The 18,715-nt window shown below is 39.0% G+C and overlaps 1 protein-coding gene across 1 annotated transcript in view; it reads right to left on the bottom strand.

Moving 5' to 3' along the window:
• CPD (carboxypeptidase D) overlaps nt 1–18,715 on the bottom strand; it is a 91,077-nt gene that overhangs the window by 49,377 nt on the left and 22,985 nt on the right. The gene's annotated exons all lie outside the window — the stretch shown is intronic.

The raw sequence follows: 18,715 nt of genomic DNA, 5'->3' as shown, positions 1-18,715 counted from the left end.
ATAGCTTTGAGTGTTTATTATATACCAGACCTGTTCTAAGAGCTTTATGTGTATTAGCATTTAATCTTTACAGCAATTGTATGTACTATTTCAGATACTACTATTTCATCCATTTTACAGATACGAAAAGTGGGGCACAAAGGGGAAAATAAGACACAATAAATTCTTTCAAAATGTGTTAAATGGAAGGTGGAACTTAAAAGGGAATAAGCATCCATGGTCTATGACCTTCACCACGTTTATACCTATATAAGCCCACACACTCATTTTGTTGACAGCCTATTACCCTATCATTCTTGTCACTTGATTTTCTCACATCTTGTTTTTAGCAGATAAAGACTAAAAAGTGAAGAAAGGAGCATGTGTAACTTCTCTGTGATCTTGCCTTGCTCTTGCAAAGCGCAAATGCAGATTTTAAGGGTCATCTTTCCTCAACCCCCAGTGCATCTCAGGTGATGTCACATAGGACCCTTCAGATCAGGAGGGAGAATAACTTCCCTTTCACTGACAGCACCAAAAGATATGCTTCCATCATAGATTCTTCTGCCACTTACTGGATGAGAACCCTTTGGCATTAACATGGGTATTTATTTATTTATTTATTTATTTATATACAAAGTGAATGTTAGCTGACCACAAAAGACCCTTCCAACCCTTGCATTCTATGATGTTTAAAAACACATGCTGATTTGGGCCGGGCACAATGGCCCATGCCTGTAATCCTAGCACTTTGTGAGGTGGAGAAGGGCAGATTGCCTGAGTTCAGGAGTTCGAGACTAGCCTGGGCAACATGGTGAAATCCTGTCTCTACTAAAAATACAAAAAATTAGCTGGGTGTGGTGGCACACGCCTGTAGTCCCAGCTACTGGGGAGGCTGAGGCAGAAGAATTGCTTGAACCCAGGAGGCAGAGGTTGCAATTAGCAGAGATAGTGCCACTGCACTCCAGCCTGGACAACAGAGTGAGACTCCGTCTCCAAAACAAAAACAAAAACATGCTGATTTGATTATAAGAGAAAAGGCAGGGAGAGAATGTGAAAAACAGACAATTCTGAAACCTGGTTCTGGAGAAAGGTCAATGTCATAGTTTTAAGCACAGCTTATTAGGAGTTCATCAAAGAACAGGGGCTTATAAAACATTGAAGAAAAGCAAACAATATAGCAAAAATAACAAAACTTTGACAGAAATAAAATCGTAGCAATATTATTGGAGCCTAAACTCTTAACCTCATTTTTGCTGAAGTTTTATTACATGCTTTGAAACACATCTAGTTCTTGAAATATGCACACCTTACCTAACGCAGTATGCTCCATTTCACTGGCATATTTATAGGATAGATACCGGTAAGACAAAAAAGTTAGGTTAAGTGTAAAGCATCAAAAACCTCTAAAGAAGAAATTGGGCAAAGAACCTTTAAAAATCCAGCACTCCATGAACTCTAACCAATGCCATTTTGAGTAAGTACAAAGAAGAAAACTGAATACAATCCTCAAGTTAACCAAGCAGGATCACAAGGATGCTGGTGACGTGACATCTCATCTCAGGAGATGATCTGATTATATTCATGTTCATCCATGTTAATTCAGCACTTACAAATAATAGTGTTTGTTTCTAATCAGAGGAGGGGACAACCACATCCATAAATAATTAAATATGACAGTAGAGGAGAGTGGTGAATGTTGTATAGCAATGTAAATGCACTTAATGACAGGGAATTGTACCCTTAAAAATAGTTACAATGGTACATTTTATATTATGTGTACTTTACCACAATTTAAAAAATGATAATAGGCTGGGCGAGGTGGCTCATGCCTGTAATCCTAACACTTTGAGAGGCTGAGGGCAGTACCTAAAATAGTGCCTAGCATATAGTAGGTGCTCAATAAATATTTTGGGAGGCTGGGCAGATTTCTTGAGCTCAGGAGGTCGAGACCAGCCTAGGCAACACAGCAAAACCCCATCTCTACAAAAAATACAAAAAAATTAGCTGGGCATGGTGCTACATGCCTGTCATCACAGCTACTCAGAAGGTTGAGGTGCGAGGATCGCTTAAGCTCAGGAGGTCAAGGCTGCAGTGAGCCAAGATTGCACCACTGCACTCCAGTCTGGGTAACAAAGTAAGATCCTATCTTGGAAAAAAAAAGAAAAAAAGAAAAAAAAATGATATTAATAATAGAGATATTATGGGTCTATGCCACTAATTTCAATTTTGGAGTTGAGGGAAGATCTGTAAAGGCTTCTTGGGGAGGCAGTTTTTTAGTTAGATCTTAAAGACAAAACTATGAGTCAGCCAAAGAGATGTGGGGGTTCAGGAGCACCGTAGTCAGGGGAAATGGCTTTGTAAAGGTGGAGGCTGCTGGTGTATGCTGACCACCAGTTATGAGGCTGATAAGGCCACAGAATGAGGGCAGGAGCACAGAGCTGCAGGGGTGTCTTGAATGGTGAGGCTGGAAAGGTAACTGGGGTCTAAAGGAGGCTGAGGATAAAGGTTTCCATGGCTTTCTAAGGCATAAAAAAAATGACGTTTCATCTGTTAGTTTTGAATAGAAAAGTAGCATGATGAATAGAAGATAGTACGGTCTGGAAAACTGTGCGGGATTGGAAGCAAAAAGCCCAGTCAGGCAGTTTCTTACAATGATCCAAGTAAAAAGTAATTAGGCCTAAAATGTTGTGGTGGCAACTGTGTGGAAGAAAAGGGAAAGATGTGAGATAAGATACTGACAGGATCTGATAGATAGTGGGAGTTGAGAGAAAGAAAGGAATCAAAGAGGACCTCTGGCCTGATCAATCAGGCTAATGATGATGCCATTAACAGAGAAAAAATAAGGTCTGCAAGAGTAACTGAGCAGAAAGGGGCACGTTGAATTCGAGGTATCTGTAGAATATTTAGACAGAAATACCCAAGAAGTAATTCAAAAAGACAGGTCTGGAGCTTGGGGAGAAGGGTAGTCCTTTTCAAGAAATGATCATTTAAGAATAGTAAGCTCAGTTTTCATTCAGCAAATATTTATTGAGCACCTACTATATGCCAGGCATATATGCCAGGCACCTATTCTAGGTGCTTGGGATACGGTGATGAACAAAACAGACAAGGTCCCTGCTTTCTCATAACATTCTTTTAAAGTTTAAAAACTTTAAATTCTAAAATATAAAAAACTTATAAAATTATTATATAGGGGAATCAGACAGTAAACAAATATAAATAAGAAAAATGTCAGATAGTGAGAAGTGCTATGCAGAATTTTGTTTGTTTGTTTGTTTTAGAGACTGAGTCTCGCTCTGACGCCAGGCTGGAGTACAGTGGCATGATCTTGGCTCACTGCAACCTCCACCTCCCAGATTCAAGCAATTCTCCTGCCTCAACCTCCCGAGTAGCTAGGACTACAGGCTCACGCCACCACACCCAGATAATTTTTTGTATTTTTAGTACAGATGAGGTTTCACCATGTTGGCCAGGATGGTCTCCATCTCTTGACCTCGTGATACACCTGCCTCAGCCTCCCAAAGTGCTGGGATTACAGGCGTGAGCCACCACACCCAGCCTAGAAATTTAAGTACAGTGACATGATATAGCTAGTGATTGGTGGCAACTAGAGACTAGGTAGTCACAAAAAGGCTTCATGAGGAAGTAATATTAAGTCAAGATCTGAAAAAAAAAGATGCAGCCAGCCTGGTAAAAGTCAGCGGGAAAAACATTCCAAAGGCAGGGGAAAAGTTTGGCGAGTGTAAGGAATAGAAAGAAAGCTACTGTGGCTGGACAATAACAGACAAGGGAAGAATGGCACAAGATGAGGTTGAGGGATTCTGGCAAAACAAGATCATAAACAGCTTTGGCAGCTAGGGTAAGAAGTTGGGGATCTTATTCTAAGTGCAGTAGGAACCACAGGAGGGATTTGGTTTTTGTTTTATTGCACTAAAGAACACACAATACAAAATTCATCATATTAACCATTTTTACATGTACAGTACAATCGTGTTAACTATATTCACATTGTTGTGCAATAGAGCTCTAGAACATTTTCATCTCGCAAAAAATGAAGCTCCATATCCATTATAAACAACTCCCTTTTGCCACTCTCCCCAGCTCCTGGCAACCACCTTTCTACTTTCTGTTTCTAAGACTTTGACTACTTGAGATACTTCATATAACTGAAATCATGCAGTATTTTGTCTTTTTGGCTTATTTCACTTAGCATAATATCCCTAAGGTTCAGCGATGTTATAGCATATGATAGGATTTCCTTCTTTTTTAAGGCTGAATAAGATTCCATTTTTTGAATATACAAACTTTTCTTTATCCACTCATCTGTCAACTGACATTTAGTTGTTTCCACCTCTTGGTAATTGTGAATAATGCTGCAATGAATATGGGTATGTGATGATTCATGATGTAGAGCATCTTTTCAATGTTTGTTGGCCATGTGTATATCTTCTTTAGAGAAATGTCCATTTAAGTCCTTTGCCCATTTTTAAATTAGATTATTTGTTTTTTATTGTTATGTTGTAGGAGTTCTTTGCATATTCTGGATATTTGAGGGGGTTAATATATTATTAGGGCAAAAATATTTTTTCCTTTCTGTAGGCTGCCTTTTCACTCTGTTGTTTCATGTTTGACAATATTTCACACTGATCTGTGAGTCAGAACATTCATTCACAATGTTTGCTGTGCAGAACACTGGCAGGTTTTGCACAGAGGTGTGATACAATTGGAATTATCTTCATTCTGTCAAGATCATTCTGACTGCTGGATGGAAAATGACTGTAGGGGGGCAAATGGGGAAGCATGGAGATGAATTAGAAGATAATGGTGACTTGGACTAGGCTGGTGGTAGTGGAGACAAAGAGGACAGGTCTGGATATAGAAGGAAGAAATCAAGGACGACTTCTAGATTTTAGGCTTCAGAAATCAGGGAGATAGTAGTACCATTTACTGAAAAGATGAAAAAGAACAAAGGCAACAGAGGTGGCATCCCTAAGGTTCTGCCTTTGGTCCTCTTCTCTTACTACTTATCTCCTTGGTATAATGAAACTCATACAGTCCTGTGGTTTTAAACATGATCTACAGGGTAACGACACTCAAATTTCTGTCTCCAGCCTGGACTTCTTCCCAGATTCCAGACTTGTACATCCAACTGCCTATTCAAAATCTTTACTTGGATATCACAAACTTAACATATCCAAAACTGAACTACTCATCTTCTCCAAACCTGCTCCACCCACAGTCTTTCCCCACTGCAGTTAATGGCACTTTCATCCTTCTATTAAATAGTTGCTCAGGCAAAAAGCCTTGGATTCACATTTTATATCCAAAGTGTCAGAAAACCATGCTGACTCTAACTTCAAAATATATTCAGAATCAAAAAATTTATCCTTATCTCCATTGCTGTGGCCCTGTACAAGCCACTGCCATTTCTCTGCATGTATTTCTGTAATCACTCTTTTTTTGTTGTTGAGACAGTCTCGCTCTGTCACCCAGGCTGGAGTGCAGTGGTGCAATCTCGGCTCACTGCAAGCTCTGCCTCCCGGGTTCACACCATTCTCTTGCCTCAGCCTCCCGAGTAGCTGGGACTACAGGCGCCCACCACCATGCCCGGCTAATTTTTTGTATTTTTAGTAGAGACAGGGTTTCACCATGTTGGCCAGGATGGTCTCGATCTCCTGACCTCATGATCCGCCTGCCTCAGCCTCCCAAAGTGCTGGAATTACAGGCATGAGCCACTGTGCCAGGCCTCTGTAATCACTCTTAAGAGGTTCCCCTGTTCCTGCCCTTGCCCTTTTCCTCAACAGAGATGCCAGAGTAATTCTGTTAAATTGCAAATCAGAAGTTATTTCTCTTTTCAAACCAGTTCAGAGACTCCCTGTATTTCACTCAGACTAAAGGCCAAAGTCTTTTCAGTGGCCTAAGGCCCTGTATGATTTGACCCCCATCACCCAGCCTTCCTTCCTAAACCTCCTTTTATACTCTCCCCATCATTGGCTCTGCACCAGACACACGGCCTCCTTGCTGTTCACCGGATACTCTTAAGTACCTCCTGACTTTGCTCTACTTGTTCCCTTTGCTGGAATGCTCTTCCCCCGGATATCCTTACTACTTGACTAACTCCCTCCACTCCAGCTCTTCACTCCAGTTTCAACCTGACAATGAAGTCAGGTCATCCTGACCTCCCCATTTGAAGTTGCTACTTACATCTCTCCATCACCATCCCCAAGCCCATCCCACCAGCACTCCCAGTTCCTCTTACCCTTTTTCTACCTTGTTGCTTTTTCTACAACACTTAACAATTCACCTATGATGTTTATTATTTACTGCCTGTTTCTCCCTGCCAGATTATAAACAACACAAAGGCAAAGATCTTTGTTATGCCCATCGATGGACATTCCAAGCACTAAAATAGTACCTGCCACAGAGTAGCCCTTCAATAAATATATGTTAAATGAATAAAAGGAGGTTGGAGCAATGGGAAATTAAGATGTTTGTTTTCAATGCATTAAGTTTGAAATGCCCATTGAATATCCATATGGGGATGTCAAACAGACTTTGTCTTCTCAGAATATTTGCAGGTTTATAACTACCATAAGCCTAGTAACTTGGTCTTAACCTTGTTTCCTAGGGCAAGGCAATCTTTTAGCTTTCCCTTATTCACCTTGAGTCTGGCAGGAAATGGGTAAGATGCTGATTTTCCTATCCCTAGCAAGTCATATTTAGTCATTAGGTGATATTAGTCACCTTTAGTCACTGCTGACCTATAATCATCTTTGGTAACTTTCACTTGTACATATACACGTAAACAATTTATTGAAAATCTTTTCCAATTTTTACTACTACATTGGTCACAATACAATGGTCGTTGTGTGTAAGGCATTATACTAAGATTATTGGGAATTATAAACAAGAGATTACTTCCATCCAGAGTTTAGAGTCTTGGTAAGGAAGCAAAACAGAGAACACATAAAAATAACAATTTCAGTTGCTTCCAAGATGGCCAAATAGGAACAGCTCTGGTCTGCAGCAACCAGTGAGATCGACAAGATTGACACAGAAGAGGGGTAGATTTCTGCATTTCCAGCTGAGGTACCTGGTTCATCTCATCGGGACTAGTTGAACAGTGGATGCAGCCCAGGGAGGGCGAGCCGAAGCAGGGAGGGGTGTTGCCTTACCCGGGAAGTGCAAGGGGTTGGGGGATTTCCCTTTCCTAGCCAAGGGAAGCTGTGACAGACTGTACCTGGAAAAACAGTACTCTTTCGCACAAATACTGCACTTTTCCCATGGTCTTAGCAACGGAAAACCAGGAGATTACCTCCTGTGCCTGGCTCAGCGGGTCCCACGCCCACGGAGCCTTGCTCACTGCTACTGCAGCAGTCTGAGATTAACCTGGGAGGCTGCAGCCTCACAGGGGAAGGGGTGTCTGCCATTGCTGAGGCTTGAGTAGGTAAACAAAGCGGCCGGGAAGCTCGAACTGAGCAGAGCCCACCGCAGCTCAGCAAGGCCTACTGCCTCTATAGATTCCACCTCTGTGGGCAGGGCACAGCTGAAAAAAAGGCAGCAGACAACCTCTGCAGATTTAAACGTCTCTGACTGACAGCTCTGAAGAGAGCGGTGGTTCTCCCAGCATGGCATTCAAGCTCTGAGAACAAACAGAGTGCCTCTTCAAGTGGGTCCCTGATCCCCGTGTAGCCTGACTAGGAGACACCTCCCAGTAGGGGCCAACAGACACCTCATACAGTTGGTGCCCCTCTGGGATGAAGCTTCCAGAGGAAGGATCAGGCAGCAATATTTGCTGTTCTGTAATACTTGCTGTTCTGCAGCCTCCACTGGTGACACCTAGGCAAACAGGGTCTGGAGTGGACCTCCAGCAAATTCCAACAGACCTGCAGCTGAGGGGCCTGTTAGAAGGAAAACTAACAAACAGGAAGGAATAGCATCAACATCAGCAAAAAGGATATCCACACCAAAACCCCATCTGTAGGTCACCAACATCAAAGACCAAAGGTAGATAAAACCACAAAGATAGGGAGAAACCAGACCTGAAAAGCTAAAAATTCCAAAAACCAGAGCACCTCTTCTCCTGCAAAGGATCACAGCCCCTTGCCAGCAACAGAACAAAACTGGATGGAGAACGACTTTGCCTAGTTGACAGAAGTAGGCTTCTGAAGGTCAATAATAACAAACCCATCGCAAGGAAGCTAAAAACCTCGAAAAAAGGTTAGACGAATGGCTAACTAGAATAAACAGTGTAGAGAAGACCTTAAATGACCTGACAGAGCTGAAAACCACAGCACAAGAACTTCATGACACATGCACAAGCTTCAACAGCTGATTTGATCAAGTGGAAAAAAGGGTATCAGTGATTGAAGATCAAATTAATTAAATAAAGTGAGAAGACAAGATTAGAGAAAAAAGAGTAAAAAGAAATGAACAAAGCCTCCAAGAAATATGGGACTATGGAAAAAGACCAAATCTACGTTTGACTGGTGTACCTGAAAGTGACGGGGAGAATGAAACCAAGTTAGAAAACACTCTTCAGGATATTTCCAGGAGAACTTCCGCAACCTAGCAAGGCAGGCCAATATTCAAATTCAGGAAATACAGAGAACACCACAAAGATACTCCTCAAGAAGAGCAATCCCAAGACACATAACTGTCAGATTCACCAAGGTTGAAATGAAGGAAAACATGTTAAGGGCAGCCAGAGAGAACGGTCAGGTTACCCACAAAGGAAAGCCCATGAGACTAACAGCAGATCTCTCATCAGAAACCCTACAAGCCAGAAGAGAGTGGGGGCCAATATTCAACATTCTTAAAAAAAAGAATTTTCAATCCAGAATTTCATATCCAGCCAAACTAACCTTTAAGTGAAGGACAAATAAAATCCTTTACAGACAAGTAAATGCTGAGAGATTTTGTCACCACCAGGCCTGCCTTACAAGAGCTCCTAAAGGAAGCACTAAACATGGAAAGGAACAACCGGTACCAGCCACTGCAAAAACATGCCAAATTGCAAAAACCATTGATGCTATGAAGAAACTGCATCAATTAACAGGCAAAATAACCAGGTAACATCATAATGACAGGATCAAATTCACACATAACAATATTAACCTTAAATGTAAATGTGCTAAATGCTCCAATTAAAAGACACAGACTGGCAAATTGGATAAAGAGTCAAGACCCATCAGTGTGCTGTATTCAGGAGACCCATCTCACATGCAGAGACACACATAGGCTCAAAATAAAGGGATGGAGGAAGATATACCAAGCAAATGGAAAACAAAAAAAGGCAAGGGTTGCAATCCTAGTCTCTGATAAAACAGACTTTAAACCAACAAAGATCAAAAGAGACAAAGAAGGCCATTACATAATGGTAAAGGGATCAATTCACCAAGAAGAGCTAACTATCCTAAATATATATGCACCCAACACAGGAGCACCCAGATTCATAAAGCAAGTCCTCAGAGACCTACAAAGAGACTTAGACTCCCACACAATAATAACGGACGAGTTTAACACCCCACTGTCAATATTAGACAGATCAACGAGACAGAAGGTTAACAAGGATATCCAGGACTTGAACTCAGCTCTGCACCAAGTGAACCTAATAGACATCTACAGAACTCTCCCACCCCAAATGAACAGAACATACATTCTTCTCAGCATCACATCGCACTTATTCGAAAATTGACCACATAATTGGAAGTAAAACACTTCTCAACAAATGTAAAAGAACAGAAATCACAACAAACTGTCTCTCAGGCCACAGTGCAATCAAATTAGAATTCAGGATTAAGAAACTCACTCAAAACTGCACAAATACATGGAAACTGAACAACCAGCCCCTGAATGACTACTGGGTACATAATGAAATGAAAGAAGAAATAAAGATGGTCTTTGAAACCAATGAGAAAAAAGACACAACATACCAGAATCTCTGGGACACATTTAAAGCAGTGTGTAGAGGGAAATTTATATAGCACTAAATGCCCACAAGAGAAAGTGGGAAAGATCTAAAATTAACACCCTAACATCACAATTAAAAGAACTAGAGAAGCAAGAGCAAACACATTCAAAAGCTAGCAGAAGGCAAGAAATAACTAAGATCAGAGCAGAACTGAAGGAGATAGAGACACAAAAAACCCTTTAAAAAATCAATGAATCCAGGAGCTGGTTTTTTGAAAAGATCAACAAAATTGAGAGACAGCTAGCAAGACTAATAAAGAAGAAAAGAGAGAAGAATCAAATAGACGCAATAAAAAATGATAAAGGGGATACCACCACCGATCCCACAGAAATACAAACTACCATCAAAGAATACTATAAACCCCTCTACACAAATACACTAGAAAATCTAGAAGAAATGGATAAATTTCTGGACATATACACATACACCCTACCAAGACTAAACCAGGAAGAAGTTGAATCTCTGAATAGACCAATAACAGGTTGTGAAATTGACGCAATAATTGCCTACCAACCAAATAAAGTCCGTGACCAGAGGGATTCACAGCCGAATTCTGCCAGAGGTACAAAGAGGAGCTGGTACCATTCCTTCTGAAACTATTCCAATCAGTAGAAAAAAAGGGAATCCTTCCTAACTCATTTTATGATGCCAGCATCATCCTGATACCAAAGCCTGGCAGAGACGCAACAAAAAAGAGAATTTTATACCAATATCTCTAATGAACATCGATGCAAAAATCCTCAATAAAATAATGGAAAACTGAATCCAGCAAGCACATCAAAAAGCTTATCTACTACGATCAAGTCAGCTTCATCCCTGGGATGCAAGGCTAGTTCAACATATGCAAATCAATAAGCATAACCCATCACATAAACAGAACCAATGACAAAAACCACATGATTATCTCAATAGACACAGAAAAGGCCTTTGACAAAATTCAACAGCCCTTCATGCTAAAAACTCTCAATAAACTAGGTATTGATGGAATGTATCTCAAAATAATAAGACTTATTTATGACAAACTCAACAGCCAGTATCATACTGAATGGGCAAAAATTGAAAGCATTCTCTTTGAAAACCAGCACAAGACAAGGATGCCCCCTCTCACCACTCCTATTCAACATAGTGTTGGAAGTTCTGGCCACGGCAATCAGGCAAGAGAAAGAAAGGGTATTCAATTAGAAAAAGAGGAAGTCAAAGTGTCCCTGTTTGCAGATGGCATGATTGTATATTGTATATTTAGAAAACCCAAACTCAGCCCAAAGTCTCCTTAAGCTGATAAGCAACTTTAGCAAACTCTCAGGATACAAAATTAATGTGCAAAACTCACAAGCATTCCTATACACCAATAACAGACAAACAGAGAGCCAAATCATGAGTGAACTCCCATTCACAATTGCTACAAAGCGAATAAGATACCTAGGTTTCCAACTTACAAGGGATGTGAAAGACCTCTTCAAGGAGAACTACAAACCACTGCTCAACGAAATAAAAGAGGACACAAACAAATGGAAGAACATTCCATGCTCATGGATAGAAAGAATCAATATCATGGAAATGGCCATTACAGCCCAAAGTAATTTATAGATTCAATGCCATCCCCATCAAGTTACCAATGACTTTCTTCACACAATTGGAAAAAACTACTTTAAAATTCATATGGAACCAAAAAAGAGGCCGCATTGCCAAGACAATCCTAAGCAAAAAGAACAGAGCTGGAGGCATCACACTACCTGACTTCAAACTATACTACAAAGCTATAGTAACCAAAACAGCATGGTACTGGTACCAAAACAGATATATAGACCAATGGAACAGAACAGAGGCCTCAGAAATAACACCACACATCTACAACCATCTGATCTTTGACAAACCTGATAAAAACAAGAAATGGGGAAAGGATTCCCTATTCAATAAATGGTGCTGCAAAAACTGGCTAGCCATATATAGAAAGCTGAAACTGGATCCCTTCCTTACACCTTATACAAAAATTAACTCAAGATGTTTTAAAGACTTAAATGTAAGACCTAAAACCATAAAAACACTAGAAGAAAACCTAAGCAATACCATTCAGGACATAAGCATGGACAAAGACTTCATGACTAAAACACCAAAAGCAATGGCAACAAAAGCCAAAATAGACAAATGGGATCTAATTAAACTAAAGAGCTTCTGCACAGCAAAAGAAACTACCATCAGAGTGAACAGGCAACCTACAGAATGAGAGAAAATTTTTGCAATCTATGCATCTGACAAAGGGCTAATATCCAGAATCTACAAAGAACTTAAATTTACAAGAAAAAAACAAACAACCCCATCAAAAAGTGGGCAAAGGAAATGAACAGACACTTCTCAAAAGAAGACATTTATGCAGTCAACAGACACATGAAAAAATGCTCATCATCACTGGTCATCAGAGAAATGCAAATCAAAACCACAATGAGATACCATCTCACACCAGTTAGAATGGTAATCATTAAAAAGTCAGGAAACAACAGATATTGGAGAGGATGTAGAGAAGCAGGAAAGCTTTTACACTGTTGGTGGGAGTGTAAATTAGTTCAACCATTGTGGAAGACAGTGTGGCGATTCCTCAAGGATCTAGAACTAGAAATACCACTTGACCCAGCCATCCTATACTGGGTATATATCCAAAGGATTATAAATCATGATACTATAAAGACACATGCACATGTATGTTTATTGCGGCACTATTCTCAATAGCAAAGACTTCGAACCAACCCAAATGTCCATCAATGATAGACTGGATTAAGAAAATGTGGCACATATACACCAGGGAATACAATGCAGCCATAAAAAAGGATGAGTTCATGTCTTTTGCAGGGACATGGATGAAGCTGGAAACTATCACATTCTCAGCAAACTATCACAAGGACAAAAAACCAAACACCGCATGTTCTCACTCATAGGTAAGAACTGAACAATGAGAATACATGGACACAGGGCAGGGAATATCATACACCAGGGCCTGTCAGCGGGTGGGGGACTCGGGGAGGGATAGCATTAGGAGAAATACCTAATGTAAATGATGAGTTGATGGGTGCAGCAAACCAATGTGACACATGTATACCATGTAACAAACCTGCACATTGTGCACATGTACCCTAGAACTTAAAGTATAATAAAAAAAAAAAAAAGAAAAGAAAAAGAAAAAATAATAATAACAATTTCAGCACCATATAAATGTAAACTAATCTAAGGGGTTTTTTTGCATATGTAAAATTTAATAGCTGTGTTAATTTGCAAACACAGCCAACTCACACTTTCATTATGCCAGAAGGCAATGACGTAGAGTAACACTATAATCCCCAGGCTTGAATCCTAGCATTCTTTTGTCTATCCCTTAATTGTCCTATTTTAGTAGCAATTTAAGAAATACTAGCTAAGACCCAGCAAGAAGATCACGTAACATTTTAGAGTGTTACCTAATCAGGTTTTTAAAAGTAACTTTAATAGGACTATAACTTGCCAATTCCATCTAATGACACATACAAATATATCCCCCAGGCAGCAAGTAGGGAGGAAGGACAGAAATCATTTTAAAATAAGACTTAATTCGAAGAGAAGAAAATACAATTAGCATCCTTAGTCTGACAGAGCATACAATGCAAATATTGACTTTTTAATACATAGCTCTACAAACAATCACTAAAAGTCAGATTAAGGGGACAAGCCTCTTTTATTTTAGGTCTTATAGATTTGATTTTAATATTAGCTTCACAGTGTAGAATCTAATGGAAATAGAAAATAATCAGTTAAATCCTGACATATATTCCCCAAATTTTTCTTTGATAAGACCATATTTAAGTTAAATAAAAGTCATGTTAAATGACACTGGAAATAAAAAGATGACTACTTAAAAACAATATAAAAATCAATATTTTTTTCTGTATTTCAGCAATAGTCAGCAAATATAATTTTTAAAAAGTTCCCAGCAACAAAATCCACAAAATGTTTAAGATGAAGTATAACAAAATGCATAATATAAATCAATATTATAAAATGTTACTGAGGGATGTAGGAGATTTTAGTAAAGCGTTATCATGACTCTAGATAAGAGGCTTATAAAAATATCAAATTCCCCCAAATTAATTTATAAATATTATGAAAACATAGATTTTTTTGTTGCAACTGGACATAATGATCTAGAAGTTAAACTGTACCAGTAACTTTGTGAATTTCTGAGAAATGGCTGAGAATATCCCCAAAAAAATTAAAAAATAAGAGTGGTAAGAGGGAACCTGCATTGCCATATTACTAAAGTACATATAATAAAACTAGACTTACTAAACCAGTTCATTTCATGAAAATAAAGAGACCAACGGGACAACATAGAAATCACAGTAACTGAAACAAAAGCATTTGGAATATGATCAAGATATTTAAAAACCAATGGGGGAAAATTAGGAACTCTTACATGGATAAAACTGGTTGACTAGGTTAACGAGGTGGCAAAAAATACTGGTGGAATTTTACATCATATTGTGAAAGGTATGCCAAACTCAACTCAATTCACTATGCCAAAAGAAAAAAATTAAGCTGAAAGCTGACTCATGCAAGAAGCTGCCTTTCCTTTGCTCCTAACCAGATAGCTACAGATAAAGGGGTAGATATCTCCACAGGTAGCTCTTTCATGTTCACCTTATCTTATGAGAAGTGCTCATTTACTGAGCATGAGATGAATATATAATTGACTTTGCCCCCAACTGCTCCTTTTCTCTTGCAATATGTGGATGCCCATACCTTTCCTCTTTCCCCTCCAGTTCACTCTTCCCCTTTAAATAATGAGGCCCTCAAAAATCATCTTTGGAGAAAGGCAAAGACCACAGACTGTTTCTGTGACTGTGTTTATGTCTTCCAGGCATGTCCTTAACCTTGGCAAAATAAAGTTCTAAATTGATTGAGACCCATCTTAGAGATAGATACTTTTTGGTTTACAGTATCGTACCAAGTAAACTCTTTAATGCATATGGAATTTAACATAAATATGAAGCCATTAACAAAACCAGCAGCCAACATAAATGTTTTTACTCTCTCAGAATAGGGAAAGCCCTTCTAAGTATGACAACAAAGTAGTATAAAACCATGATAGCAATAGATTAATAGATTTAACTATCTAAAAGATTTAACTACCTAACAGATTCGACTACTGAAAAGCTAGCAAAATATCTGTTGGCCAAAAAGCTGTCATAAGAAATTTTAAAGAAAATGAAAGATGAAGCATCTTTCATTAAAAAGAAAGAAAAAAAAAGATGACAAAGGATTACAGAACATTTCTGGGTGAATATTTAGTAATATGAATATAAAATCTTTAAAATAGGTATGACCTCAACACAGAAATTCCTTTTCTAGAAATTTATTCCAAGATAATAGCTATAAGGATGAGGACTATAGTATTCAAATTGAAAGAGCATAAAACTGGAAGCAATCTAAATGTTCAAAAATGAAGGACCAGTTTAGTAAATTATGATATAAAATGGGCTACTATGCAGCCATTTAAATTACCGCAGACATACATTTATTGTCACGATATTTGCCATGCATCAAAAAAGGTTATAAAATGGAATACACAAGGCAAATATTTTTGCATGATACTTTAAATTTTATTCTTCTTTGAAGCATACAGAGCTTCTTAAATAATTTCCTTTCACTTAAGTATTAAGTAAATGATTCAAAACAATTTTGACAATCTTTCTAGTTAACATGGTGCTTTAAAGCTTTTATAAAAGTCAAGTTTACAGAGGTATAATAATTTATATGCTATAAAATTCATCCTATTTACATGTACAGTGCAACGTATACAATCACATTAACTACCACCACAATAAAAATACAGAACATTTCTATGTCCCAGAAAGCTCCCAGACCCTGGGCGACCAGTAATCTAATTTCTTTCCCTATATTTCTGCCTTCTCTAGAATGTCATATAAATAAAATCATATAGTATATAGCTTTTTGTATTAGGCTTCTTTCACTTAGCATAATGCTTTTGAGACTCCTCCATATTGTTCATATATAAATTGTCCATTATATTACTAAGTATTCTACTGAATAAAAGTAGTTCAATTTGCTTATCTGTTCACCATGTGGTGGTTATTTCAGTTGTTTCTTGTTTTTTGGTGATTAAAGATGTGCATAGATTTAATGTGGGCATATGTTTTCCTATCTTTTGGGTAAATATCTAGAGGTGGCACAGATGGATCTTATAGTAAGTTTAACTTTGCAAGAAATTGTTTTCCAAAGTGGTTGCACCATGTTCATATTACCACCAGCAATGTATCCATGTTTTAGTTGTTCTGCATCATCACCTAACAAGTTGCTCATGCAACTGGAAAGTCTTTTAAATTTTAAGCATTCTAGTGGAAGTGGGGTGGCATCTAACTGTGGTTTTAATTTGTATTTCGCTGATAACAAATGATATTGCACATCCTTTCTTTCCCATGAAAGGCGATCTTTCAAGTCTTTATCTTCTATACTGGAAGCCAGAGACTTTAATGAGATGGCAGATATGAGGGAATGTGGGAAAGGGATCCCATAAAATTGTCTATGACCACCTGGATCATCTCTAAACTGCACATGTACAGGTCTGACCTTAAACAGCACACCAAAAGCACTGAGAACTGAACTACAAAACAGGTTACTGCCCAGCACCCAGACTGGCCCCTGAGTGGTGCACGTACAGTATGGATATGAACAGCACTATAAAGGCTTTGAAAACTGAACTGACATTGGAATCATAGCTTACATAAGGTGAATCAAAACTTGCAGCTGAACCTAACTGGGTCATTCCCTGATAGCACAAACAGACAACTATTATTATTTTTATTTTATTTTTTTGAGACGGAGTTTTGCTATTACTGCCTAGGCGGGAGTGCAATGGCACGATCTCGGCTCACCACAACCTCCGCCTCCCAGGTTCAAGCGACTCTCCTGCCTCAGCCTCTTGAGTAGCTGGGATTACAGGCATGCACCACCACGCCCAGCTAATTTTGTGTTTTTAGTAGAGATGGGGTTTCTCCATGTTGGTTAGGCTGGTCTTGAATTCTTGACCTCAGGTGACCCACCCGCCTCAGCCTCCCAAAGTGCTGGGATTACAGGTGTGAGCCACTGCGCCCAGCCAACAAGTATTATTTTTTAATAGGACTTAAACAAGACCCAGATCTCATAGCATAAGATTCAAAATGTTCAGGACATAATCCAGAATTATTTGACATTCAAAGAACCAGTAAAAGCTCAATAAATTATAAAGAAAAAAAGTCAACAGACACCATCCAAGATGACCCAGATGCTGGAATTATCAGACTAACCTTAAAACAGTTATTATAACCATGTTCCAAGGAAGTAGGTTTTTGTTTTGTTTTGGTTTGGTTTGTTTTTTTTTGAGACAGAGTCTCGCTCTGTCGCCCAATTGAGTGCAGTGGCACGATCTTGGTTCACTGCAACCTCTGCCTGTCAGGTTCAAGCAATTCTCGTCCCTCAGCCTTCTGAGTAGCTGGGATTACAGGTGTGCGCCACCAAGTCCGGCTAATTTTTGTATTTTTAGTAGAGACAGGGTTTCACCATGTTGGCCAGGCTGGTCTCTAACTCCTGACCTCAAGTAATCCACCCACCTTGGCCTCTCGAATTGCTGGGATTACAGGTATGAACCATCATGCCCAGCATCCCAAGGAAGTAAGATTAAACAATCTTAAAGTAAAAGAAAGATACCAAACACACAAAAAAGAAAAAAGCAGAAATTTCAGAATTTCAGAAAAATACAATAACTCAATTAAAAAAATAAACTGAATGGGTTTAATGGAAGAATGGAAATGACAGGAAAAAGTGAGTTATCTTGAAGATGGGTAAGTAGGAATTGCCTTATGAATAACAGAGAAAGAAGAAAAAAAGATCTGAAAAGAAGAAGAAACACAAAATTTTAAGAACAATACCAAAAGGCCTAACACTGTCATCACTGGAGTCTCAGGAGAGAAAATAATATGGTGCCATGCTATTAAAAAAAAAAAAAAAAAAGTTGAAATAATGGCTAGAAACATCATAAATTTGGCAAAAGACAAAAACTTACATTTCAAGAAGCTCAGCAAATCTCAAACACGATTAAGTGCAAAAAAATCTATGCATGGGTATTTTATAATCAAACTGCTGAAAACCAAAGAGAAAAAGTCAGATGGGCACAATGGCTCATGCCTATAATCTCAATACTTTGGGAGACTGAGGCACGTGGATCACTTGAGCCCAGGAGTTTGAGACCAGCTGGGGCAACATGTTGAAAACCTGTCTCTACAAAAAATACAAAAAAACAAGCCAGGTGTGGTGACGCGTGCCTGTAGTCCCAGCTGCTTAGGAGGCTGAGGCAAGAAAATAGCTTGAGCCCGGGAGGCAGAGGTTGCAGTGAGCCATGACCGCACCACTGCACTCCAGCCTGGGTAACAGAGCCAAACTCTGTCTCACAATAATAATAACAGGAAGAGGAAGAGGAGGAAGAGGAAGAAGAACAAGAAGAGAAAGAAGAAGAGGAGGAAGAAGAGGAAGAAGAGGAGGAGGAAGAAGAGGAAGAAAAAGAGGAGGAAGAACAAGAGGAGGAGGAACACAAAGAGGAAGAGGAGGAAGAAGAACAAGAGGAAGAGGAGGAAAAAGAGGAAGAGGAAGAAGAGGAGGAAGAGGAAGGAAGGAAGAGAAGAAAGAGGAGGAAGAGAAGGAGGAACAGAAGTAGCAGAAGTAGCAGCAGCAGCAGCAATAAAA

This window comes from Macaca thibetana, chromosome 16 (assembly GCF_024542745.1).
Source record: "Macaca thibetana thibetana isolate TM-01 chromosome 16, ASM2454274v1, whole genome shotgun sequence".
In the NCBI taxonomy this organism is placed as follows: domain Eukaryota; kingdom Metazoa; phylum Chordata; class Mammalia; order Primates; family Cercopithecidae; genus Macaca; species Macaca thibetana.
The sequence above is the reverse complement of the archived record's forward strand: the minus strand, read 5'-3'. Positions and strand labels throughout refer to the sequence as shown.